We start from the raw sequence: 26,295 nt of genomic DNA, 5'->3' as shown, positions 1-26,295 counted from the left end.
CCTTTCATATTTGAGTTAAAGAGAAAAAGTCACATACACCTTAATTATCTGCACATGTATGAACTGTTGGGTAAAATTTGGAAATCAAATAGCCTGAAATTACATATAAAAATCAGGCTATATATCAGTTTAGTGAGATTTTAGAACAAATCCCTCAGAAGAATATTGGGAGATAATGGCAGGACAGGATTAGAAATATAACTATAAGAGAGATTACTCGAGTGTCATTTGTGGATGAGATCATGGAGAGGAGCAGATGGAGGTAGTTTGCGTAGGCTCTTCGCACTCCCTAGGAGAGATCAGTTCACGAAACTCTGAAATGTGCTCTACGAGGCACTAGAAGAGTTGGAAGACCAAAACCTACATGGCTGAGGTCTATGAAGCGTGAAGTGGGAGATGATGAATAGAGAAGTGTTGAATTAAAAGCTCAAGATGGAGACGACTGGCAGCAAAGTGTAAGTCACAACTTCTTCTGAACTTAGAGGTCTTTTATTTTGAACAGGTATTTTAATGTTACTTTCCATGAAAACGCAGTGGATTTTGTTATAACCCATATTACTTAATTTTCCTATGAGGATTAATAGATGATTTGTTAGACTTCATCCAAAATTAAAAGTCTTTTATTTTGAGCTGGTATTTTAATGTGACTTCATGAAAGCGTAGTGGATTTTGTTCTATAATGAAAGAAAGAGTCGCGTTTTTTTTTTTATTTGAACAAACAATATCGTCCTGGTCTGACGAATGCTTTATTCCATTGTTAACAAACCCAACAAAGAAAATCCCATTAACTGTAATAGTAAACAGCCAGGTGAATAGAACTTCCGGTGTTAGAATCGACTCACTAGCTCTCCGTCTCGATTTATAAAAGATATTATTATTATTATTAATATTATTAATATTATTATTATTATTATTATTATTATTATTATTATTATTATTATTATTATTATTATTATTATTTGCTAAGCTACTACCTTAGTTGGAAAACCAGGATGCTATAAGGCCACGGGCTTCAACAGGGGAAAAAAATTCCTTAGTACATTTTCTGAAGTGTTTTTAAAGCGGAACAAATGGGAAATTATTATCGATATCAATTTCGAAAATATTTTGTTGGGATTGAAAGTTCCAGAATGTCATTTCTATTTTGTGTGAAGATTATCAATGTTGATTGAATTACCCTAAAACATGTTTCAAGAACTTCGAACTAACGGAAGGCTTGTGCCAGCGGTGTAGACAGATTAATTTGTTTTAAGTCTACGGCTTTTCCGCTCCAGCAATCAGCACTCCAGACAGTTTTGAGTTTATTAGCTTAGCAGAGAAATTTACCAGGTACAGAATAAAACTCTTTTATTCTCTTGTCGCGAAACACGTTTCTCGGCCTTTATGCTTTTTAACAGTTCATATCACACACACGCGCACACACATATTGCCCAAGGGTGGTTAGACTCATGCCAGTGTGGCCAGATGCTTGCAAGTTGCTCGGCCCAAAGAGCAAGACTGGGTCAGCTTTCGCCAGAGCAGAGGACCTAGTCAATTTTCCTTAATGGAGCTCGTTATATATTTTAAGCATTAGGTACAATCTGGACAAATATTTCTTGCATTATTATTGGTATGTAAATGACGGCACAGAATGCAAAAAGGGATGGTGCGCATTGAAATTACCGGCTATGATAAGTGTTGCTATGAGTGGATTATTATGGTTGACAGTAGTTGCATAAGCGAGGTGATTGGATAGGTAGGGGGGGGGGGGGTTAGGACGAGGGCAAGGGGATGTTTGCCGAGAAAAGAAAGTGCTAGGAGCAGAAGTAGATGCAGGGCTTTAGTTCAGGAGTAGGATCTGAAAGTTAAGTCTTTATCCTGGAGGATGCGGAGCCCAGCTAGGAAGATTTTGTTCCATACATGATGGGACTGTGAGCAATTTAGGCACTGTGGCACCGTTTCCTGTAGGTTTTTGGATTTAGTCAAGCAATTGTCTATTATTGTGCTTGGAACAAAGGCCAAATCTGCGCTAGTCAAAACAATTGTTTCTCCGATGGCCAAACCATGTTAACCCAAGGATCAACACCCCTACAATTCCCTAACCATTACAGTCGTCTATATCTATATAATTGATGAAATAGAATTTAGATTTCTAACCTGATTCCTACACAATGTCGTAGTTTAATTTCATCTGTCTCCTATTTGCCTTTTTTTCGACAATTCTGTCTTCAGCTCTTGCATCAATGTTGAGTAGATCCAATGTCGTGACATCCTATAGGTGATCCTGAAACGAAAGAAAGCCCTTCAGATTTCGCAGTGTAAAAGCTATTCAAGACAGAATAAAATAAATGTAAGATGAATTCGAGATTTTGTACAGGTTTGTATGTTGAATTAAGGAGTAACATTAGATACTGTTCATGGATACACATGTTAATGTGCGAATTGGACTTGAAGAATTCGAGAAGTTGAAAAGCTTTGTATGCATAAAAAGAGATGTCCAAGTACAAAATAGTCAGGAATATAAAACCGACCATTTTTTTTCTTCAAATTAGTCTATTGGTATTCTACGTGGTTATAGTGACAATCAATTTGCTGATGGGGCCAATTGTCTTGTAGTAGGAAAATCACGAGTCTTTGCAACAAGGATGTTTTGAGGCAACCAAGACTTTATTCGTTTAATATTTTAATTTTGAGAGCTCAAATTTAATATTGTTACTCACTGGTTGTCAATTATAATTATGTGCTCGTTCACATATGATAAGGTCCTGCATAAAGGCCAAACTTTTCGTATGAATTAATACCAAATAAACACTTCATATGCTAAATCAAATATTACTGGTCTTCTCTGTGTAGTCGAATTTGCATCTTCGACCAGTAGCAATGGATCTTTTATTTCAAATGAGAAAATTTTACTCCACTGTCCAGCTTAAAGCTGAAATATCATCTACCTAAAAGCACTATGGTTTGTATTTGCTTGGGAGCAAGGGAAATTTTACTGCGTGTGTACAGAATTAAGATATATGCATGAAACTCATGAAATGAATAAAGTTTAGTGAAAATTCTATATCTTTATACAATTTAGAGATGACTACATTACCATTAGTAGGTATATGTGGCGGATGGATTTTGGAGATGTAACTTCCCAAACTCTTTGGGGGCTAACGAAGTGAAGTGTCAAAATATATATGTGATGGTAGTCCATTCAGTTACATATAATAATTAAACCCCACCCATTACCAGAGGCAGTTTCTGGAGCTTCATTTGATCTCATTAATGGGCAGCTGTTCAAGTAGCAGCTGTCCCTCTTCCGTCCTCGAGGCAGCTTTCTTCCGTAACAGAATTAAAACCCTCGTGTCTGAAGCTCAAGACTAAACACGGGCATTGAGCAACACACCCCTTCGTGGTGACAAGCGGTGTTCGACAGTGGAAGAGGCGAATGCAAGACAGGAACTTATTTGCCAGCAATTCTCTCGCTCAGAGTTTAGTGTTGCCAGATAAAGGTCCAAGGCAGGCAGTAAGCACAATCAGACAAAACTGACAAATCTGTGTACTAAAATTAAGTTTTACAATTCGGTATACTAAAGTTTTCTATGCTAGTTTGCATAGCTATGTTGGGTTTAAAGTAAATTCGGCGCATATTCTACCATATTCATTAACGTATAATTTTGTACATGCCATGGTACAGGGTATTTGAAGCACTCCAGGTATTAACTTTTTTTTATTTATTTATTTTTTTTAACTTACATTAAGATTCATATTTATCGTACTGCACCAGCAACCTAACATTGCCGGGCATGCCAATCAATTGACTTTACGTGTCCATTACACAAAGTCCATTACCCGCTCGTGTACACTAAAGGCTTTAATTATTTGCTAACTAAAGAGGTTGACACTTCTATTTTTAATTTAACAACTCTGTAGTCTACCTGCACTGAACAGCAACCTTCGCTATCCCAAGCCTTCACAGGTATATTTAAATAGTTCTATAATTTGAACGCAATCTTTATTTATAACTATATTCAGAACAAAATACTTTATTATAGGTTTAAATTTCAGCCTTCAAGTTTCATCACCATGTTGGCTAATGCCAGCTAAGATTGACAAGATTTTTCAAGACTTTGCTTGGGAACAAAATTTCATTAAAATGAAATTATATCCTGTTAGGGTTGACAGCATTTCTCACTAATATTTATTAAAGGCCACAAACTCAGCTAATGCTAATCCTTAAACTACTTGGTAGTTTAAGAGCCATTAATTTTGTTTTAATTAAGAGCCTCAATACGATTAGGTCTCATGCCAGAAAAATTTCAAAACAATTCTAGTCACTCGCCCCCTCTAACAGCTGAAATATCCTCCTTTAAGTAAAATTTCAAGCATATTTTTTTATTCCAGCATATTCTTTTTATTCAAAGATCACCAATGTCGAAGCAAAACAGTGAGCCCTACTTTAAAGCTCTTCATTTCACCCTATCTCAATACTTTGGTTAAACCTGAATTTCTTAAGTTTTTAAACCAGCAACCCGAGTAATATAGTCCGGAACTTCTTTCAGAAAAAGGACTGAAGATAGACTGGTCATGCTATTACACAGCATAACACACAGCACAACCCTTATACAATACACAGCAAGATACTTTAACAAAAGCGTATTCTTAGCAGAAATTACAAAGATATTGGGGCCTGAATCTTAAATTACCGCAATTCACCAGTATTTGAGAATCCTAAATTAGGGCTCAAGTTAGAATTATACAACAAAGAAACTAAAAATTTATTCAAAAGTCAAAATTTATTCAGATTTACAAAACTCATCTGCATCAACCAAGTGTTTCCTGTAGTCTTCTAGATAGAACTTACCGAAGGAGAAAGAAAAGCTGCTAAATAACCGCTTATGGAGCTGTATCAATTCCAGGCAAATAACGCATTTCGTAGTAGTTTCGTAGTGTCTCATAAACTGCTGCCGAATCTATCTTTCCCAAAATTCAAGCTATTCAGGTAAATTATGGCAGCCGAATCTTTAATGTTTACCTATCAAGAAAAACAGTTTATCAAGAAAAACAGTTTTTCTTGTTAATAGAGATCTTAAAAACTCCTGAAATATTAAAAGCTATAAGTCTTTACCAAGTTTAATTTTAAAGAGCATCTAGGATTTTTTATTGGAAAATAAGATTTTATATATAGCTTCAAAATTACTGTCGAGAAATATATTATGGTAACAGATTAGTTATAAGCTATTAAGTTTAAAATTAATTAAGGTAGATTAATATTTAGTTATGAGCCACTAAATTTAGCAATATAATCTAAAAGATTACCAAACAGTAATGTAAATTTAAGTTTCCAATTAGAAGCCACAAATTTGAACTTTAATCACTTTTTAAAGTTTATTTAAATTTGGGACCTTAGAGACTTGCTAACTAATTCACCTATACTCTAAAAATTATGGGACTAGACTCCAAAACCTAAGCGAAAAGACAAATTTAGTTTTTGGAAACTGCTGCAATATAATTGTAAGTTATGGAAAACAGTTATATTTAAGTAAAGTTTATCAAAAATTCTATGAAGTTGCCCAACGAGAAGTTTCTATTCAGATAATAGTAGCATCACTAAGACTTCAGGTTTAAGATTTAGTAAGGTAATTGTTCATCCGTCAATCATCATAACTGAAAAATTAAGGATACGTTATCGAACTTTAGTCACTATGAAAACTTAATTTGGGAATTCTTAAGACTAAGGAAAAGTGCAAGCACCCTTTGTGCACATTAGACTTAGCCTGACATACACCAAGGGGAAATCCTCAGCCTCATTCAGGGGCGCCGAGAGGATAGGTTGGAAAAAGAAAAAAAAAATGTTATTTTCATTAGTAAAATAAATTTTTGAATATACTTACCCGATAATCATGTAGCTGTCAACTCTGTTGCCGACAGAAATCTACGGTAGGGATACGCCAGCGATCGCTATACAGGTGGGGGTGAACACCACAGCGCCATCTGTGGTCAGGTACTCTAGTACTTCTTGTCAACACCACCTCAATTTTTTCCTCGGTCCACTGGTTCTCTATGGGGAGGAAGGGTGGGTCAATTAAATCATGATTATCGGGTAAGTATATTCAAAAATTTATTTTACTAATGAAAATAAAATTTTTCAATATTAATCTTACCCGATAATCATGTAGCTGATTCACACCCAGGGTGGTGGGTGGAGACCAGCATACATGTTAACACAGAAGCTAAGTATCCCGTATTTTATTTTATTAGTTATTCAAAAATAACATAAAATAAATAAGTACCTGGTAAGGAAGACGACTTGAACCATTACTCTGCCTTTATTAAGTAAGTCTTTCTTACTGAGCGTAGCGGTCCTCTTAGGATGCTGAACGACTCTTAGGTGCTGAAGTATAAAGGGCTGCAACCCATACTAAAGGACCTCATCACAACCTTTAACCTCGGCGCTTCTCAAGAAAGAATTGACCACCCGCCAAATCAACAAGGATGTGGAAGGCTTCTTAGCCAACCGTACAACCCATAAAAAGTATTCAAGAGAAAGGTTAAAAAGGTTATGGGATTATGGGAATGTAGTGGCTGAGCCCCCGCCTACTACTGCATTCGTTGCTACGAATGGTCCCAGGGTGTAGCAGTTCTCGTAAAGAGACTGGACATCTTTGAGATAGAATGATGCGAACACTGACTTGCTTCTCCAATAGGTTGCATCCATAACACTCTGCAGAGAACGGTTCTGTTTGAGGGCCACTGAAGTAGCCACAGCTCTCACTTCATGTGTCCTTACCTTCAGCAAAGCAAGGTCTTCTTCCTTCAGATGAGAATGTGCTTCCCTAATCAGGAGCCTGAATAGGTAAGAAACTGAGTTCTTAGACCTTGGAAGAGAAGGCTTCTTGATAGCCCACCATAAGGCTTCTGATTGTCCTCGTAAAGGTTATGACCTTTTTAGATAGTACCTAAGAGCTCTAACTGGGCAAAGTACTCTCTCCAGTTCGTCCCCCACCAAGTAGGACAGGCTTGGGATCTCGAACGACTTAGGCCAAGGACGTGAAGGAAGCTCGTTTTAGCAAAAAACCGAGCTGCAAGGAACATGTAGCCGTTTCAGATGTGAAAACTATGTTCCTGCTGAAGGCGTGGATCTCACTTACTCTTTTAGCTGTTGTCAAGCACACGAGGAAAAGAGTTTTTAATGTGAGGTCCTTAAAAGAGGCTGATTGGAGAGGTTCAAATCTTGATGACATAAGGAACCTTAGGACCACGTCTAGATTCCAGCCTGGAGTGGACAACCGACGTTCCTTTGAGGTCTTAAAAGACCTAAGGAGGTCCTGTAGATCTTTGTTGGTGGAAAGATCCAAGCCTCTGTGGCGGAAGACCGCTGCCAACATACTTCTGTAACCCTTAATCGTAGGAGCTGAAAGGGATCTTACGTTCCTTAGATGTAACAGGAAGTCAGCAATCTGGGTTACAGTGGTACTGGATGAGGAAACTGCATTGGCTTGTACCAGCTTCGGAAGACTTCCCCTTTAGACTGATAGACTCTGAGAGTGGATGTCCTCCTTGCTCTGGCAATCGCTCTGGCTGCCCCCTTCGAAAAGCCCCTAGCTCTTGAGAGTCTTTCGAAAGTCTGAAGGCAGTCAGACGAAGAGCGTGGAGGTTAGGATGTACCTTCTTTACGTGAGGTAGACGTAGAAGGTCCACTCCTAGAGGAAGAGTCCTGGGAATGTCGACCAGCCATTGCAGTACCTCTATGAACCATTCTCTCGCGGGTCAGAGCGGAGCCAACCAACGTCAGCCGTGTCCCTTTGCGAGAGGCGAACTTCTGAAGTACCCTGTTGACAATCTTGAACGGCGGGAATGCATACAGGTCGAGATGGGACCAATCCAGCAGAAAAGCATCCACGTGAACTGCTGCTGGGTCTGGAATCGGAGAACAATACAACGGGAGCCTCTAGGTTATCGAGGTAGCGAACAGATCTATGGTTGGCTGACCCCACAGGGCCCAAAGTCTGCTGAAAACATTCTTGTGAAGGGTCCACTCTGTGGGGATGACCTGACCCTTCCGGCTAAGGCGATCTGCCATGACATTCATATCGCCCTGAATGAACCTCGTTACCAGCGTGAGCTTTCGATCTTTTAACTAGATGAGGAGGTCCCTTGCGATCTAGAACAACTTCCACGAATGAGTCCCTCCCTGCTTGGAGATGTAAGCCAAGGCTGTGGTGTAGTCAGAGTCCACCTCCACCACCTTGTTAAGCTGGAGGGACTTGAAGTTTATCAAGGTCAGATGAACCGCCAACAGCTCCTTGCAATAGATGTGAAGTGTCCTTAGCTCCTGATTCCATGTTCCCGAGCATTCCTGTCCGTCCAAAGTCGCACCCCAGCCCGTGTCTGATGCGTCAGAGAAGAGACGGCGGTCGGGTTTCTGAACAGCCAAAGGTAGACTTCCTTGAGAAGAAAGCTGTTTTTTCACCACGTGAGAGTAGACCTCCTCTCTTCGGAAACAGGAACTGAGATCGTCTCTAGCGTCATGTCCTTTATCCAGTGAGCCGCTAGATGATACTGAAGGGGGGGAGGTGGGGTCTCCCTAACTCTATGAACAGTGCCAGCGATGAAAGTGTCCCTGTTAGACTCATCCACTACCTGACTGAGCATCGGTTCCTTCTCAGCATGCTCTGGATGCCATCTAGGGCTTAGTATATCTTTGGGGTCGACGGAAAAGCCCGAAAAGCTCGACTCTGAAGATCCATACCCAGGTAGACAATGGTCTGGGATGGGACGAGCTGGGACTCCTCAAAATTGACCAGGAGGCCCAGTTCCTTGGTCAGATCCATAGTCCATCTGAGAATCTCCAGACAGCGACGACTTGTGGGAGCTCTTAAAAGCTAGTCGTCTGACGGAGCCGGACACAAGATCATGGTACTGCTGCACAGTCTGTGAACTGTCAACCATGGGGAAGCGAGGAAGTACAGTGACAACCCGAAGCTGTCTAGACTGTCTGGGTCGTACAGACAACTCCTTATCGGGTTGCTGAGGTTGCCGCACTGCGTCACAACAAGACACTTCTGCTGGTTGTTGAACGTCTTCCCAGTGACACACTGACTCCGTAAACAAAAAATCCTCTAACAAGGACTAAGCTTGGACTGCATGTCTTGCAACACAGCTCAAGGTCTATGGGAGCAGGTGTGGTAACAGACGGGGTTAGCGACTGAAGTGGAACCATTACCCTCCCTGGAAGCATGCTATGCTTAAATAAAAGTCCATAGGAGGCTAAGCAGCTAAAGGCTCCTCTCCAAATGACAGAGTCCTCAAGGGAAAATCAGAAGGAGGGAGAATAGCACTTTCTCATCTACAGGAACCATATCCGAGAAAAGCTAAGTTCTCTCAGTGAGGGTTTCACTGGTGCAAAAGCAGCAGACTAGAAGGCAACGTTATGAAACAGCTTGACAGTCTAGTGAGTTGGCAACAACCAAAGATGTGTGACTGAGAAGCATGCGGTAAGGTATGCAGAGCATGCTGTATGTAGAGCATGCTGTAAGGTAAGCAGAGCATGTTGCATGGCGTGCGGCTTATGCTGCATGGGATGAGGCTCATGCTGCATGGGATGAGGCTCATGCTGCATGGTATGAGACTCATGCTGCATGGGATGAGGCTCAAGCTGCAAGGGATGAGGCTTATGCTGCATGCGTTGAGGAGGATGTCGCATAGTATGAGGCTCCTGCCTCATGGGTTGAGGCGGTTGCCGCATAGCATGAGGCTTTTGCCTCATGGTTTGAGGAGGATGCCGCATAGCATGAGGCTCCTCATAAGCATGAGGCTGCCTGATGGGTAGAGGAGGATTTTTTAAAGAGATCTGAACCTGACACTAATCTAGCTGTCCGAGGATTTACCTGGTGAGACATCAGTCTCTTTACCAGCGAGTTTTACCAGATTTCCCCGGGCCACTACGTGACACAATTGGTAGTAATTCATTCAAATTACCCCTAATGAGTCAATATGGATAAATATCAACACAACATCGTGTTCAAATAGAAATAAATTTCTACCTCATACTTGGGATCGAACGCTAGCCCCTTCTAATGAAAGGCCAGGTCGAAACCAACCATGCCACGAGAGCCCATTCAAGAGTTGAGGTTCTTGCCTCAAGAGTGGTGGCGGCTGCCGCAAGAGTCGAGGTTGCTGCCTCAAGGATGGTGGAGGTTGCCGCAACGCAAGAGGTTGCCGCAACGCAAGAGGTTGCTGCATAGCGCTGGTATCTGGCAACTCCCAATGCGGTAGCTCACGCGTGGAGATGGGTTGAGGAACCTCAACATCATACGTCTGGCAGGGTGGACTGCGCAGAGGTGGAGTTGAGGTTGCTGCCTCGAGGATGGTGGAGGTTGTCGCACCGCAAGAGGTAGCTGCCTCGAGGATGGAGGAGGTAGTCGCAACGCAAGAGGCTCCTACCTCAAGGGTAGAGGAGGTTGCTGCAAAGCATAAGGCTCCTGCCTCAAGTGTTGAGGAGGTTGCCGCGTGGCAAGAGGCTCCTGCCTCAAGGAAAGGGGAGGTTGCTGCACAGAGCTGGTATCTGGCAACTCCCAACGCGGCAGCTCACGCATGGAGGTAGCTTGAGGAACCTCAACATCATACGTCTGGCAGGCTGGACTGCGTAGAGGTGGAGGAGCGCTCGCAGGAGGAGGTGTGTTAACCTTCTCTGCCTGAAACTCCTGCATCAACACCGCAAGCTGAGAAAGCATTGTCAGCAGCATAGACCACTAGAGTTTAAGAAAGACAACAACAAATGGAGCTACTGTCCGTTGAAACTGAGGGTCTAAAACAGCTGGTGCGGCAACAGACGGAGTTACTGTCTGTTGCGATACCACCTTGCCTCTCTGGAGGTGTGCAGTTGTCGTACTGCAGCAAGTCTGAACTGACCCAGTGCTAATGGCACCACCTAGGAGTTGGACTTGCGCGGAAGGGACCGACTTGCACTCAAAAGCTGCAAGATTTGGTCCATGGTTCCTGCGAGAAACCTCTTCCGCAGACGAGGAATAAATGGGCTCTCTCGTCTTTGTGTGGGTGGGGTGATCACGTCGGCTACGTGAGTTGGTTACACCCGAAACCACGGAGGGAAACGTCTGTTCGTCGATCAAGGCCTGCTGAACCCATAAGTCCTTCGACATTACTTCTCCCCTGGGCTTGGGAGCTTGTAAGAGGTCCCAGACTAGGCGAACAACTGGCACGAACAGACGAACCCTCGAACGCAACACTGTAACACTATGCGCTTATCACTTTATCACTTTTGATTTTCTGTTTGCACTTATTTCACTGAACTCAAAACTTTAAGTGGTTTGTACCTGAAACACGCAATTCTATCCTTCATTAAAAGTTAGTAATTGCGACAACAGTATTACAATGTAACAGAAAAACATAATGAAAGATAAATAATTCAGTGGCTGGAAAAGAGACTAAACACTAGATCAAATAAACTAAGTTTAAAATCTCTCACCGCTTAAAGTCTGAGAACAAGAATAAAACTCTAGAAACGTTTACCTTCTTCCCCTAAAGAGACTAGGGAGAAGAGCAAAAACGATAACAACGTTACCCGCTTGAACGAAACGTTTACCCTCCTCTCTCTCCCTCCGTCTCTATCTCTCTCTCTCTCTCTCTCTTGACTTAGCACCTGAGAGAAGAGCCCAATTATATATATCGTTAAAACATATTATTGTTAAAGGAAAAAAACTGAAAGGTTTCCCAAATAAAAAGTTCCTTTATTAGAATAGAACCATTTAAGCTAAGAAAGAATGAACAAAACGCTAGAATCGGTTTACTCTTACTGCAACGTGACACCGTGATAGACTCTCTCTCTATCGTAACGATAGAGCGCAAATTGAACGTTCTGAACGTCAACAACTGCAGAGACAAAACAAAACGTTAGTTCAACTTTGAAAACAGTACAAGACTATCAAAGAAATTCTTTCAAAAACATTAAAATGGCATAATATGTTAACAGGTAAAAACGAAATGACGGGCTCAAAGTTAATTAACTTCGGTTCCAAGAAAAGACCGCCTACCATTAGGAAAGGTCGAATATAAACAAATATAAAAATTAATTTTAATAAGTTTATAATAAAAGGAAGTTAATCAAAGAGGCCTATAAAAGGCGGAGAGATATAAAATAAATCTATAACTTTGTTAAGCAAAATTAAGAGAGTCTATACTCTCTTCGACACCAACACTTCCGTCTAAGGGAAGGGTCGGCCATTTAAAAGTGAAAGAGAGTTCATACTCTCTTCGTACCAAATTAAATCAAAAATTAAATCAAATTAATTCCAAAAACTTGCTAAGCTAATGATATAGCTTCCTGAATAGCGAAGGCTAAACTCTAGAGCAAATACATCACCAAATCGTGAGCAATAACTCACGAATCAAGAGCGTATCCATGTAGGTCTAGCCGGAGGCACGACAGAGGAAAAATTGAGGTGGTGTTGACAAGAAGTACTAGAGTACCTGACCACAGATGGCGCTGTGGTGTTCACCCCCACCTGTATAGCGATCGCTGGCGTATCCCTACCGTAGATTTCTGTCGGCAACAGTTGACAGCTACATGATTATCGGGTAAGATTAATATTGAAAAATGGTTGTTGAAGAATACAAATATGAAACTATCTTACCTCAAAAATAGCGAAAAAATATACATGTCAAGTCAACTGGATAAACCAAGAAAGCTTTTCTGGTACAACGAGGGAGTTTAGTGCAGAATTTTCAACCTGAAATACATAAAACTTCAAATAAATATTTGGATTAACATGTACTAAATAGTAAGTTAAAAGAAATTATAGCAATACAAAATCTTTAAACATCTGGGAAGTGTTTAGGGCAAGATAATGTAGAGAACCTTAATAAAATGCATGCAATAAACTGCTCAAAACGCCTAAACACTGAACAGGAAAAAATTAAAGAAACAAGAAGTCGCTAAACACTTTCTAAATCTTATTCGAACAACACTATCGTTCATAGCACATACCATAAAGAACTCGACGCACAACGAAACTGTCCATCCCCCCTACAAATTACCTCACACTCCACTAACGGTCCAAAACTATAACTGAACTTCCTATAGACAGGTTATTCCAACGAAAGATTCCGAAACTCCCGATTTGCGAGCTAAGGGTTATGGAGTCTGGGAGTCACTCTTTCTGCAGGGACCCTAAAGTTGTTTGTCAAACGGCCAACAGATGGCAGCAATAAGTAAATTAGCTGGTATGATTGTTGCGGTTTTAATATCGATAGAATGTTTCATAAAATTATGTGCTATGGGATTAATAATTCGAATAGAAACATCATTATGAACATGAAATTACCATGTTCATATATATATATATATATATATATATATATATATATATATATATATATATATATATATATATATATATATATATATATATGTGTGTGTGTGTGTGTGTGTGTGTGTGTGTGTGCGTATATAGCATACATAAAAAGGAAGTTAAAAAAGACATGATAACCAAGAACGTTCAAAATAAGTCCATATAAAAGGCAATCAATTGATCTGGAAAGACATGAACAACCATTGAATTGAGTATTATATCTCGTATCGCATAACCCCAAAGATTAAATTAGATAGATCACGAGGAATCCCTCTTAAGCGACCGATCACCATTCATACTAATTAGCCCCAGATTGTCAATTTTCCTTTTTTCAGGAAAATTTTCCGGAAACAAGAGAAATCTCTCGGAAGAATCTGAGGGTAATTAGAGATATTCAAGGGTTTGTTTGTTAAGACTGAAGTAGTTCGTTTTTTTTTTTTAATATAACTTCTCTCTCTCTCTCTCTCTCTCTCTCTCTCTCTCTCTCTCTCTCTCTCTCTCTCTCTCTCTCTCTCTCTCTCTCTCTAATGATGTATAAATGTGAAAAGTTGGTTTTTCAATATCTCTCTCTCTCTCTCTCTCTCTCTCTCTCTCTCTCTCTCTCTAAATGATGTATAAATGTAAAAAGTCGGATTTTTAATATAACTCTCTCTCTCTCTCTCTCTCTCTCTCTCTCTCTCTCTCTCTCTCTCTCTCTCTCTCTCTCTCTCTCTCTCTCAATGATGTATAAATGTATTAAGTCCTTTTTTTGCAATATACCCTCTCTCTCTCTCTCTCTCTCTCTCTCTCTCTCTCTCTCTCTCTCTCTCAATGATGCATAAATGTATAAAAGTTATTTATTTTGCAATATAACTCTCTCTCTCTCTCTCTCTCTCTCTCTCTCTCTCTCTCTCTCTCTCTCTCTCTCTCTCTCTCTCTCCTAAAGTGGTATACGTTTAGTATCTGATTAGAGGTACTGTTTAGAATATCTCTTTAATTATAAATTACATTAAATCAGCAAACCTCTTCTTGCCTGTAGGGAAGTAAAACCTGTTAACACAGAAATGGCTTTTTCAAATATACAACTTTAAACAGCAGGTATAATATTAATATGTGTGAAAGTATAATAGATGAATAGAGCTAGGTAGAAAAGAAGTTTACCAAGGGGAGGAAGTTAGAAGAGTGATTGATTGATTGATTGATTAAGAGGAAGTTAGAAGTTTCTGAGGAAGTTACAAGACATGTTGAGCGATCTCTTATCTGTAGAAGAAAAACTATGATAAGGCCAAAATTATGAATAAGCTAGTGAGAAAATCTTTGAAGTATAAAAGATGCTTGAAAAGTTCATAGACATTGATGGACGTGGAGGATATCCTTAAAAGATTTTTAGAGGGGAGCCTATGAATAATTTTCTTTAATAGCGATTTGGTAACGTTGAAGGTATTATTGATGTTTTTAATAAAAATTTCATAACCTTTACACCTGCATCTCTCTTAACTTATTCAATAAGTTTTTATAGTTTACATAGGGGATATTTATTTTGAATTTATTCTTAAAATTTTTATCTTTCTTAGTTTCCTTTCCTCACTGGGATATTTTCCCTGTTGGAGCCTGTGGGCTTATAGCATCCTGTTTCTCCAACTAGGGTTGTACCTTAGCAAGTGATAATATTATATATATATATATATATATATATATATATATATATATATATATATATATATATATATATATATATACTGTATATATATATAAATATATGAATATATATAAATATATATATACATATATAGTATGTGCGTGTATGCATGGGAGTGGCGAGTGTATTTGCATGTGAATATGTTTTCTTTTGTATGTGGTACATGTGGTGTACACGTATGTATGTAGAAAGAGAGAGAGAGAGAGAGAGAGAGAGAGAGAGAGAGAGAGAGAGAGAGAGAGAGAGAGAGAGAGAAGGGCAGTTAAAGCAATCAGGAGAAAAAACAAATGTCCTGTGTTCGATAAATCAACCCATTGCTGATTCCGGGAAACATCCGTAATGAAAATCAAAGATGGTTTCTTATCTCATTTGCCGAATCAGCATCTTTCCCCCAAGGACAGACATTGATTATAAGCTCGAAGCTATTCAATTAATTTAACTTTATTACCATATGGTTAGCTGAAGAAATATTAATTATTTTATAACATTCAATTAATGTAATTTTATTATCATATAGTTAGCTGAAGAAGTATTAATTATTTTTTAACATTCAATTACTGTAATTTTATTACCATATGGTTAGCTGAAGAAGTATTAATTATATTATAACATTCAGTTAATGTAATCTTATTACCATTTGGTTAGCTGAAGAAGTATAAATTTTTTTATAGATTTCAATTTATGTAATTTTATTATCACATAGTTAGCTGAAGAAATATTTATTATTTTACATCTTTGATTTAAATTCTTAAATTGGCGTTTCAGTCCTTTGTATGAATACAAGGTTTGTTTACCAAGTGATTTGTTTTGATTTATGATAATTTTGATTCCTGCTCGCAGATACTGGTAATATAGCAAATACTGAGTAATGATAATCTAATATCACTGATATTGGCAACAAATGGTACTTGCAGTTAAAAGTGTGTGGTTTCAGTTCCAGCTTTATCAAAATAGATACTCACTAGAATGTCCGCCAGGCATGCCAAACTCCCCACTGTTGTGGCCAACCACAGCAGTGGCCTCCCCGGTAAATGCTGCGGCCAACCACAGCAGTGGCCTCCCCGGTAAATGCTGCGGCCAACCACAGCAGTGGCCTCCCCGGTAAATGCTGCGGCCAACCACAGCAGTGGCCTCCCCGGTAAATGCTGTGCCCAACCACAGCAGTGGCCTCCCCGGTAAATGCTGTGCCCAACCACAGCAGTGGCCTCCCCGGTAAATGCTGTGCCCAACCACAGCAGTGGCCTCCCCGGTAAATGTTGTCAGAGGTGGCCTACCCGGTAAATGTTGTGCCCAACCATAGCAGTGACCTCCCTAGGCAACAGCTTAAACTCCCGGTCCCTGGCTGGGGTCAATCTGCTGCTATGGAAATGCTAGGCGGACGCGTTACCACTGTACTAGCCAGTTAGGCCTAAATTTTCGTTAATATGAACTAGCAAAATATATAACAGAACAATAATTTTATCTTATTTCTCTTGTGGTCTGGTTTAAGGTCATAGATGGAATTTTAAAAAAAAATCACTGCAGAAAACATTTAAGGAATATTCATTTTTCATAATTATAAATCTCACAGCATTACAGATGATAGCAAATGGCAAATCGAGGATTGAAAATAAATCTGATGCATCTCCGAATATCCATAGTGACCATTGAACTTCTTCATGTGTTTTATATCAAAATTTCCTTTGGTTGGATAATTACAGGAATCACACAGGTAATTTAAGATTCATTAGTTCGTTTGTGAATATATTCATATTTTCATTTAAATAATCGCTTTTTCTGCTTTTATTGATTTTCATTATAGTTATGAATATTATGAAAATATTAATCGACTAATTTCTACTGAAATCGGTGTTACTGTATGGACATGAATCGTGGTATAAGACTGAAGCAATATCCAACAGATTTTGTAGATTTGAGAACAAATCCCTCAGGAGAGTATTGGGAGTTAAATGGCAGGACATGATTAGAGATGAAACTATAAGAGAGATTACTCGAATGCCATATGTGGATGAGATCATGGGCATGCTCTTCGCACTCCTCAAGAGAAATTTGTTCACCAAACTTTTAACTGGGATCCACAAGGCACTAGAAGAGGTGGAAGACCCAGGCCTAAATGGCTGATGACTATGAAGCGTGAGATAGGAGATGATGAATAGCTAAGTATTGATTTGAAAGCTCAAGATAGAGACGACTGACTAAATCTAACCGAGGCCCTATGAGTCAATAGGCGTAGGAGGAGATGATGATGATGATGATGATGATTGCATCATAAATGGAACAATTGAAAATGAGAGGATAAATATGATTGATATTTTCCACATTACTAGTGCAAATAGTAACAAGGCCTTTTGATACCTCATAATACTTTATATTTATGGTAATTGTTAATAGAATAGGAGCTTTATTTGTACAATCACTAATACAGATACAGTAACATTTATGAACTATTTTGCAGGGGAACAGGATGGTAAAAGTATCTGTGATTTTATCTATTTATTACTTTTCTATTAATTTGATTAATTATTACTGAATTTCTTCTTCATAAGACCCATACTACATGGAAGTCCATGAAGTGCAATTTTAGGTCCACCCAACCGCCCACCGCCCACAATCCACCGCCCACCACCAACAATCCACCACCCAAAATCCACCAACCACCGCCCACCACCCACCGCCCACAATCCACCGCCAAACGCCCAGCACCCACAATCCACCGCCCACCACCCACAATCCACCGCCCACAATCCATCGCCCACCAACTACAATCCACTATCTACCGCCCACCACCCACAATCCACCAACCACCGCCCACAATCCACCGCCAAACGCCCACCACCTACAATCCACCACCCACCGCCCACCGCCCTCAATCCACCGCCCATAATCCACCACCCACCATCCATCAAGCCCGTGTTGGCCATGCTGGTATCGAGGTATAGCCGTTCCTCCCGGATATTGGAGTCCTTCCATTCCAACGTCTCTTCCAGAACGTTAGGTCAAATTCACCTCTCTCTCTCTCTCTCTCTCTCTCTCTTCTCTCTCTCTCTCTCTCTCTCTCTCTCTCCAAGAGCAAATGGAGTCTCAGCGGATGGACTAAAAAAGTCCTTGAGACATCCAAAATCCTTCTCTCTCTCTCTCTCTCTCTCTCTCTCTCTCTCTCTCTCTCTCTCTCTCTCTCTCTCTCTCTCTCTCTCTCTCTCTCTCTCTATATATATATATATATATATATATATATATATATATACATACATACATATACATATACAACTATATATATATATATATATATATATATATATAAATATATATATATACATACATACATATACATATACAACTATATATATATATATATATATATATATATATATATATATATATATATATATATATATATATATATATATATATATACGAATCATAGGATTTGTGTAAATAAAGTGGAGAGAGAGAGAGAGAGAGAGAGAGAGAGAGAGAGAGAGAGAGAGAGAGAGAGAGAGAGAGAGAGAGAGAGAGATAATACTCATATATCCTCAATCCATTTGCATCTTGTATTATACAATTCTTTCTGGGGTTAAGTTTTTCCTTAACCAGTAACTTTCCGAACACTTCTCCCTGACAAGTTTATTCAATATTAATCGTTATCAAAGATTTCTTTTCCCCTTTCCTATAAATATAATGTTGTTTTATGCTATATTCCAAAACCAGAAGCAAACGTTTTCAATGCTGCGGGAGAACGTATTCTGTCATATGTTATATTCCAAAACAAGAAGCAAACGTTTTTAATGATGCAGGAGAACATATGTTGTCTTATGTAATATCCTCCCCAAAAAGCAAACGTTTTTAATGCTGCGAGAGAACGTATGTTGTTTTATGTTATATTCCTCCCCAAAAAACAAACGTTTTTAATGCTGCGAGAGAACGTATGTTGTTTTATGTTATATTCCTAAACAAAAAAAAAAAAAAAACGTTTTTAATGCTGCGGGAGAACGTATATTGTCTTATGTTATAGTCTAAAACAAGAAGCAAATGGTTTTAATGCTGCGCCATAACTAGATTCCCTTTGACCATCAATCTAAGTGGATTTCCCCACATGAATATTATTCATAGAGACAAAGCAGCGAGCTACAGGTTCCCATCTCCATCTGCGTGTTCTCTCTGATATTAACCCAACACCTGCCAACTACTGTAGCTTCAAGTTGTTTGGGGGTTATTAATTTACCGGACCTGTGGACGGAAACTATCTAACACTGAGGTCGTTACCGCTGAGAGCAAAACCAGCCAGTTCCTCTCTTGTTTGTGGATAATTGGACCATTTGATGATATATTTAATAACAAGTGAACCATTTCTTAGAACGTTTCAATTATACTGTATATGTGTTTATGTATGTATATTTAATGCACTTATTGAATATGTAGATATGAATATTTGTATTTATGAATTTGTATGTCTGTATGTTTATGTATGTATATTTATATGTACTTAGTGAGCATGTAGATAAGAATATTTGTATTGATAAATTTATATAAGTCTGTATGTTTATGTATGTATATTTTAAGTTCATATTAAATATGTAACTGCATGTATGTATATTTTATCCACTTTTTGTGCATGTAAAAATGAACATTTGTATTTAAGAATTTATTTAAGCATGAATTTACGTCAGCTAGATAGCAGGTTTTCATGGCTTTTCATAACTTTATTTAATAGTGATCACCATTAAAGACTCAATATTCAAAAGATCCTGTACAACATTCAAATAGCCAATCACAGAAGTCGCCTCCCACTTTCCTAATGAAGCTTAGTCGTCGATAATAATCTTAAAAGCTTTTCCATAAATGCAAAATGTAATCAGCAAATAAATTTGATTTCTTACGAACGGCTTTCGGGTATTCTATTTCTATTTTATCACGCTTCTGATATAGAAGATAGTAGTAAAAATATATTGCCTGGAACGGGGAAAAACCTGCGATTCCTTATCTAAGTAATTTGCCTAAAAGCTCTTGAGAATTTTCAAGCGATTTTTTTGAAATATTTCTTTCCATCTCAGCACCCGATAATATTAGTATTTCTACTTTCCATGTGTAAGAAACTTGATAAAATTGTATCAAATATGTACTTAAAGGTAAAGGTGTATGGTTTCACTTCTAGTTTCAATAGTATAGATCCTCACCAGAACGTCAGACAGGCAAGCCCAATCCCCCACTGCGGTGTACAACCACAGCAGACACCTCCCCAATATACAGCTTAAACTCACGGTCCCGGCCTGGGGTCAATCTGCTGCCATGCAAATACTAGGCGAAAGCCTTACCACCGTACTAGCCAGGATGATATTGTCTAATGATTCATTTCATTTGAATGAAAAATAAGTAAACAGATATACGTCACGTAAAAACATCAGGACAATTCTATCTTTATTCAAATTTTATCTTACAGAAACTATTTCCATTATACATTTGCTATCACAGTACCATTTTATCATTTCTATATATCTATCATACTGAATCTCTTACTATGATGGTTTCCCTGTTGGTGACCTAGAACTGGTAGCTTCACTTGTGATATTGATAAAGATGATTATCCCTCAACAGTACTGTATACCAATCTAAAATACATATGGGCACCTCTCTCTCTCTCTCTCTCTCTCTCTCTCTCTCTCTCTCCTCTCTCTATTTATATATATATATATATATATATATATATATATATATATATATATATATATATATATATATATATATATATATATACACGATTTAATTTCTCTTAGTCTATTCACCTTTGAACGTCACAGAACACTAACTGCTACGAAATTTACTTTTTTGAAAATTAAACCAAGGATGAATCCCCTTATACAAATATTCAACAGTCCCATGTACTTATTGAGAAAGTTTATCAATTGGAAGTTGATCCTCCAACTTTAGCTAGAAAACTGATGCATAATACACATTTTAGGTAAAAGGCTTTAAGCTATGGTAAGCAGCTTTCTAGAAGGTCACTTCAAAACCAATGTTCTCTAGTCTTGGGTAGTGCCATAGCCTCTGTACCATGGTCTTCCACTTTCTTGGGGTAAAGTTTTCTTGCTTGAGGGTACACTCGGCATACTATTCTATCTTATTTCTTTTCCTCTTGTTTTTTTAAGGTTTACAGTTTATATATAAAATATCTATTTCATTGTTGTTATTGTTCTTAAGATATTTTAATTGTTCTTTAATTTTATTCATTTCATTGTTACCTTTCCTCAGTAGGCTACTTTTTCCTGTTGGATCCATTGTGCTTAGAGCATCCTGCTTTTCCAAACTAAGGTTGTAGAATAGCTAATAATAATAATAATAATAATAATAATAATAATAATAATAATAATAATAATAATAATAATAATAATAATCCAGAAACTAAAGAACTACACTCGGCCTAGCGAAATGTATGATCCTTCATTTTTATTTATCTCTATGCTATCCTTATTCCTGATTATTTTCTACATAATACTTTTATAAAGGGTAATTGGCTTACCAGTGTCTTCACACTATCTGCATTTATTTCCAGAAATTTTGGGAAAATCAAATAAACTTACATTACTTTGGACTGTCATCTTTTCACCAGTATTTATTGTGGAATTAGGATCAGCTTCAAATGCGATAGCAGCAAGACGAGTTTCTGGAGAAAAACAAAACAAAAAACAAAACGGAACATTCTGTTTGGCTCACCTTAATTTCCAAACCACAAGTAATTAATCGAACGATTATTATCAGAAATGTTCTCTAATTATACCGTCTGAGATATTGAATAATACTGATAATTTAACAATGCTAAATACTTAAATAATCAATTTTATATCTGTGATCACAAAAAGCCACCTCGTATATACCTCAATTTATGACATTTAAGAAAACAATTTTGGAGACTACAAGGCTGTTGCATTGGAGAAAAAAAAATTTGAAGATTAACTCGTTAATCATATTCTTTTTCTGAATATATTTTTCTGAGGCCATTAGCCTTGATTAATGTCGTCTGTTCGCATTTTTTCTTCGGTTCTTGTCACTCGTCTTCTTCCACAGGGGAATAAGATTTTATGAAAGATAGTTGATGAAGTTTCAAGTCTCATGAGTGATAGTTAATACACGTATTACTTATATTCCTATAAGCAAATATTGATGAAAATTTGTCTGTGTTGCCATTCATAAGATAAAGTCTCGACTCTTCTTTAAGAAAGCTTACATTATTTATTGGGCTTGATTTACAACCCTATATTCTATTTGATATGCTGTACCAAAGTATTTCTAACTATAGCTCATTTCCATATAATGATAATCTAAAGATATTATTTCCATGCCATCTTAGTAAATAATTTTATTATAATAGAATCAAATTTTGTCTTTTAAAATTTTTTGATATACATAAAATACTCTTTTCTTCAATTTGGTAAAAATTAATAAGTTGCCTAATGAGACTTTACTTTAATCATTATGATGAAATTGATAATGTAAGACATTATTATGAACAATATGCCAAGTTGTTGAAATACTATACTCAATTTTTTTAATGAGGCGCATTTGGACTGACTTGCAGCGGTGACCTTTTAGCTCGGAAAAGTTTCCTGATCGTTGATTGGTTAGAGTCATCTTGTCCAACCAATCAGCGATCAGGAAACATTTCCGAGCTAAAAGGACACCCCTGCGAGCCGGTGTAAATCTGCCTCAACAAAAAGAATTAACTATATATGTCCGGATCCACTGTTAATGATGAAGGCCTCCCTTCATAATTTTATCATTATCATTATTATTATTATCATTATTATTATTATTAGCTAAGCTACAACCCATAGTTGGAAAAGCAGGATGCTATAAGCCCAAGGGCTCCAACAGGGAAAATACCCCAGTAAGAAACGAAATAAGGAAACCGATAGAATAGTGTGCCCGAGTGTACCCTCAAGCAAGAGAACTCTAACCCAAGACAGTGGAAGGCTATGGCACAAGGATATAGCACTTACCAAGACTAAAGAGTAAAGGTTTGGTTTTAGTGTGCCTGGAATACCTTTATTCATTTTTTCGTACACTCCATTCAAGATATAATGTTGACATTTAATCAAGTCTCAAAATTCCTTTTCTTCTTGTCATTTATATTGAAACTTTCATCATACCTTGATATACTGTATTTACTATGTATACTATTCTTAAAAAAATATTTTATTTTAATTGTTTATTACTTCTCTTGTAGTTTATTGATTTCCTGATTTCCTTCCCTCACTGGGCTTTTTTCCAGTTAGAGCCCTTGGGCTTACAGCATCCTGATTTTACATCTATGGATGTAGCTTAGCTTATAATAATAATAATAATAATAATAATAATAATAATAATAATAATAATAATAATAATAATAATAATGAGAGAGAGAGAGAGAGAGAGAGAGAGAGAGAGAGAGAGAGAGAGAGAGAGAGAGAGAGAGAGCGTACAAGATTAATGCAACTGAGTCAGCTTTTATCTTTAATAAAATTTGCCTTAAAGAGGGCCTGCTACCTAATAATAACAATAATAATAATAATAATAGCAATGATAATAATAATAATAATAATAATAATAATAATAATATCCTTTGCAACCACAACGATCAACCGTCCATGTCCGATGTCTTAGTCCTTATCCTCAGCGCTCAAGATAGATCGTTTCATTCCCCCGAATTTTTAGGATCTTCATTGCCTGCTGCTTGTTTGGTTCCGCGTTTCGCAGGAACAATCTTATTTCGCAATCTTTCTTTCCATTCCATTTGTATTCATGAGCACGCAGCTATCGTTTTTTCCTTTCTTGGGGATTTTTTTTTTCTCTTTCTTTTTTTTTTCTTTTTTTTTTTGGCTACCGATGGGAGCATTTTGTAAGTCAAGTTGTGGATTTCTCAAAATGTGATGCTCTTATGCTCCATGACATTATTCTTCTTATTTTATTAAAGATTTTGAACAAAAATTAATATCTGAAATTATGGCTCGTGTAAGTTCCACATGTTTTTTTTTTTTTTTTTAATTGAAGATTTTGAATAAATGTGAATTTGTGAAGATATGCTACCTCTATGCTCTACAACAGGGGTGCACAACCTTTTGAGCTACTCGGGCCACATCATCAAACATATATCTAGTGGAGGGCCACTAGACTAGATTTTACATGAAATGATAAATAGTTTGTAGAATGTTTAAAGATAAAAAAAAACGCAGTTGCTCACCTGTTTTGTTTTAATGAGATTTTTGACACTGCCATTCATGTACAAGTTTTTTTTTATGTTAAGATGGAAATTTGTGGTTGCCAGTCTTAAAACAGAGTGCAGATTTTGATCACTTAGCCTGCTACGAATATTTGACTTGGTCTGGTTGAGCAGACTAAATGTTTGTTCACATATGTAGGTAGAGCCAAATAAGCTTGGATAAATAGCAGCTTTGTTTCTCAAATAAGGAAACTGATCTTTGGCCAAGCAATTATGAAAGTTGAGCAAGTCCCCTTCATTATACTTGGTACGAAGGCTGTCATTATTCTGAAGATCAATCATTTCGAGTTGTGCTTCGAATTCTACTTCATCAGGAGATACAGAAAAGGGGTTGCTGAACAACTTCAAATCATTGACTTCTTTCTTTAGGTCCTCAAATCGGCTCTCAAAGGCCTTCAAAAGTTTTCCTAATTTTGCTGCATAATATTCATGTCTATTGCATACTTTGTGTTTCTCACACATAAGTTTGTAATTTGGGAAGTGTCCTAACTCTCCTTTAACTATCTGTAACTGAAACAATTTTAGTTTTTGTTCGAAAGCTGTCACATAATTGGCTAGCTGAGAAATAAGTTGGTTATTCCCCTGAAGTTTATGATTCAAGTCATTTAAATGACTTGTGAGATCTACAAGAAATGACAAATCACAAAGCCAGTCAGCATTTGTAAGTTCTGGTACCATCTTATTCTTTTCATTAAGAAATATCTCAATTTCATCCAGAAGACTGATAAATCTTTTCAGCGTATTTCCCCTGCTTAACCACCTTACTTGAGTGAAAAACACTAAATCGCCATATTCTGCTTCAATTTCATCAAGAAACTGCTTGAATTGCCGGTGATGCAAAGCTGAGCGTGACTTGATAAAATTGACTGTAGAAACTACAACTTTCATTACATGATCAAAGTCAAGTTCTTTTCCACACAAATTTTGTTGATGTATTATGCAATAAAATTGTTTCAGTTCATATTTTCGCTCTCCAAGGTGTTTAATCAATAGCTGCACCAATCCATTCTGCTTGCCTATCATTGCAAGAGCACCATCAGTTGATATTCCTACTAACTTGTCCAAATCTAACTCAATTACTGAAATTTGTTCTAAAAGTCCATTAAGTAAATCACTACCAGTTGTCTGCCCCTTCAATGAACTGAGCCCTACGAGTTCCTCATGAATAGAAAAGTCCTCTGTTACACCACGTACAAATACAAGTAGCTGAGCCGTAGATGTAACATCAGTAGATTCATCAGTGGCTAGGGAGAAGTACACAAATTGTTTACTTTTCTCCTTCAACTGGTCTACTATATCACCCGACAAATCAACAATACGACGTTGCACTGTCATACGATTCAAACTGATATTCTCAAACTTTTTCAAAACATCTGGAGAAAGTTTTTGAGCAGCAAGTAGAATACACTTTTTAATGAAATCCCCCTCTGAAAATGCCTTGGAATGTTTAGCAATCAGGTTTGCAATTTCATAACTCACTTCTGTTACGTCCTGTGCCTCTTTATTTTTCTGAATATACATATTTTTTTGCACATGAAAACCTTGCATTAGTGATTTAATTTTCTGCTTTCTTAGTTCACCAAATTTTTCATAAGGCTTGTGCTTTGTCAGATAATGCCTTTGCAAATTGTATTCCTTACAAACGGCCACACTATTCTGGCATATCAAGCAAATGATTTTTTTTCACTGTTTTCCACAAATAAATATTTATCTGTCCATATTTCTTGAAATTTTTTATGTTCATCTTCAAGCTTTCTTTTTCGACTTGAGTTTTTGTCCACAGAAGTACCAGAAGCCATAGTAGGTAAGCAAAATTAATCTGAAAATACTACAATGATAAATGCCTGGCCTTGTAGCAATATCTCCTATTTTAGACTGCAAAGAAACTAGTATCAGAGCTCAGACAAATTGGCTAACTTGGAAGGTTGCCAAATAATCATTTTACAAACTTTTTAAACTGGAATTTAGATGTATCAGGAAACCATAATTATGAATGTAAAATACAATAAAAAAAGAAAAACAAGAAAAAC

The 26,295-nt window shown here is 37.5% G+C and overlaps 1 long non-coding RNA gene across 1 annotated transcript; it reads right to left on the bottom strand.

Annotated features, from left to right (window-relative positions):
• Positions 1-4,357: 4,357 nt before the first annotated feature.
• On the bottom strand, positions 4,358-13,063 carry LOC137616233 (uncharacterized). Its single transcript, XR_011039357.1, has 3 exons — positions 12,974-13,063; positions 12,621-12,716; positions 4,358-5,002 (listed from the first exon to the last, which is right to left on the bottom strand). It is a non-coding gene; the product is annotated as an uncharacterized lncRNA (long non-coding RNA).
• Positions 13,064-26,295: the final 13,232 nt, after the last annotated feature.

The sequence above is a fragment of the Palaemon carinicauda genome, chromosome 22, assembly GCF_036898095.1.
Source record: "Palaemon carinicauda isolate YSFRI2023 chromosome 22, ASM3689809v2, whole genome shotgun sequence".
NCBI classification, from domain to species: domain Eukaryota; kingdom Metazoa; phylum Arthropoda; class Malacostraca; order Decapoda; family Palaemonidae; genus Palaemon; species Palaemon carinicauda.
The sequence above is the reverse complement of the archived record's forward strand: the minus strand, read 5'-3'. Positions and strand labels throughout refer to the sequence as shown.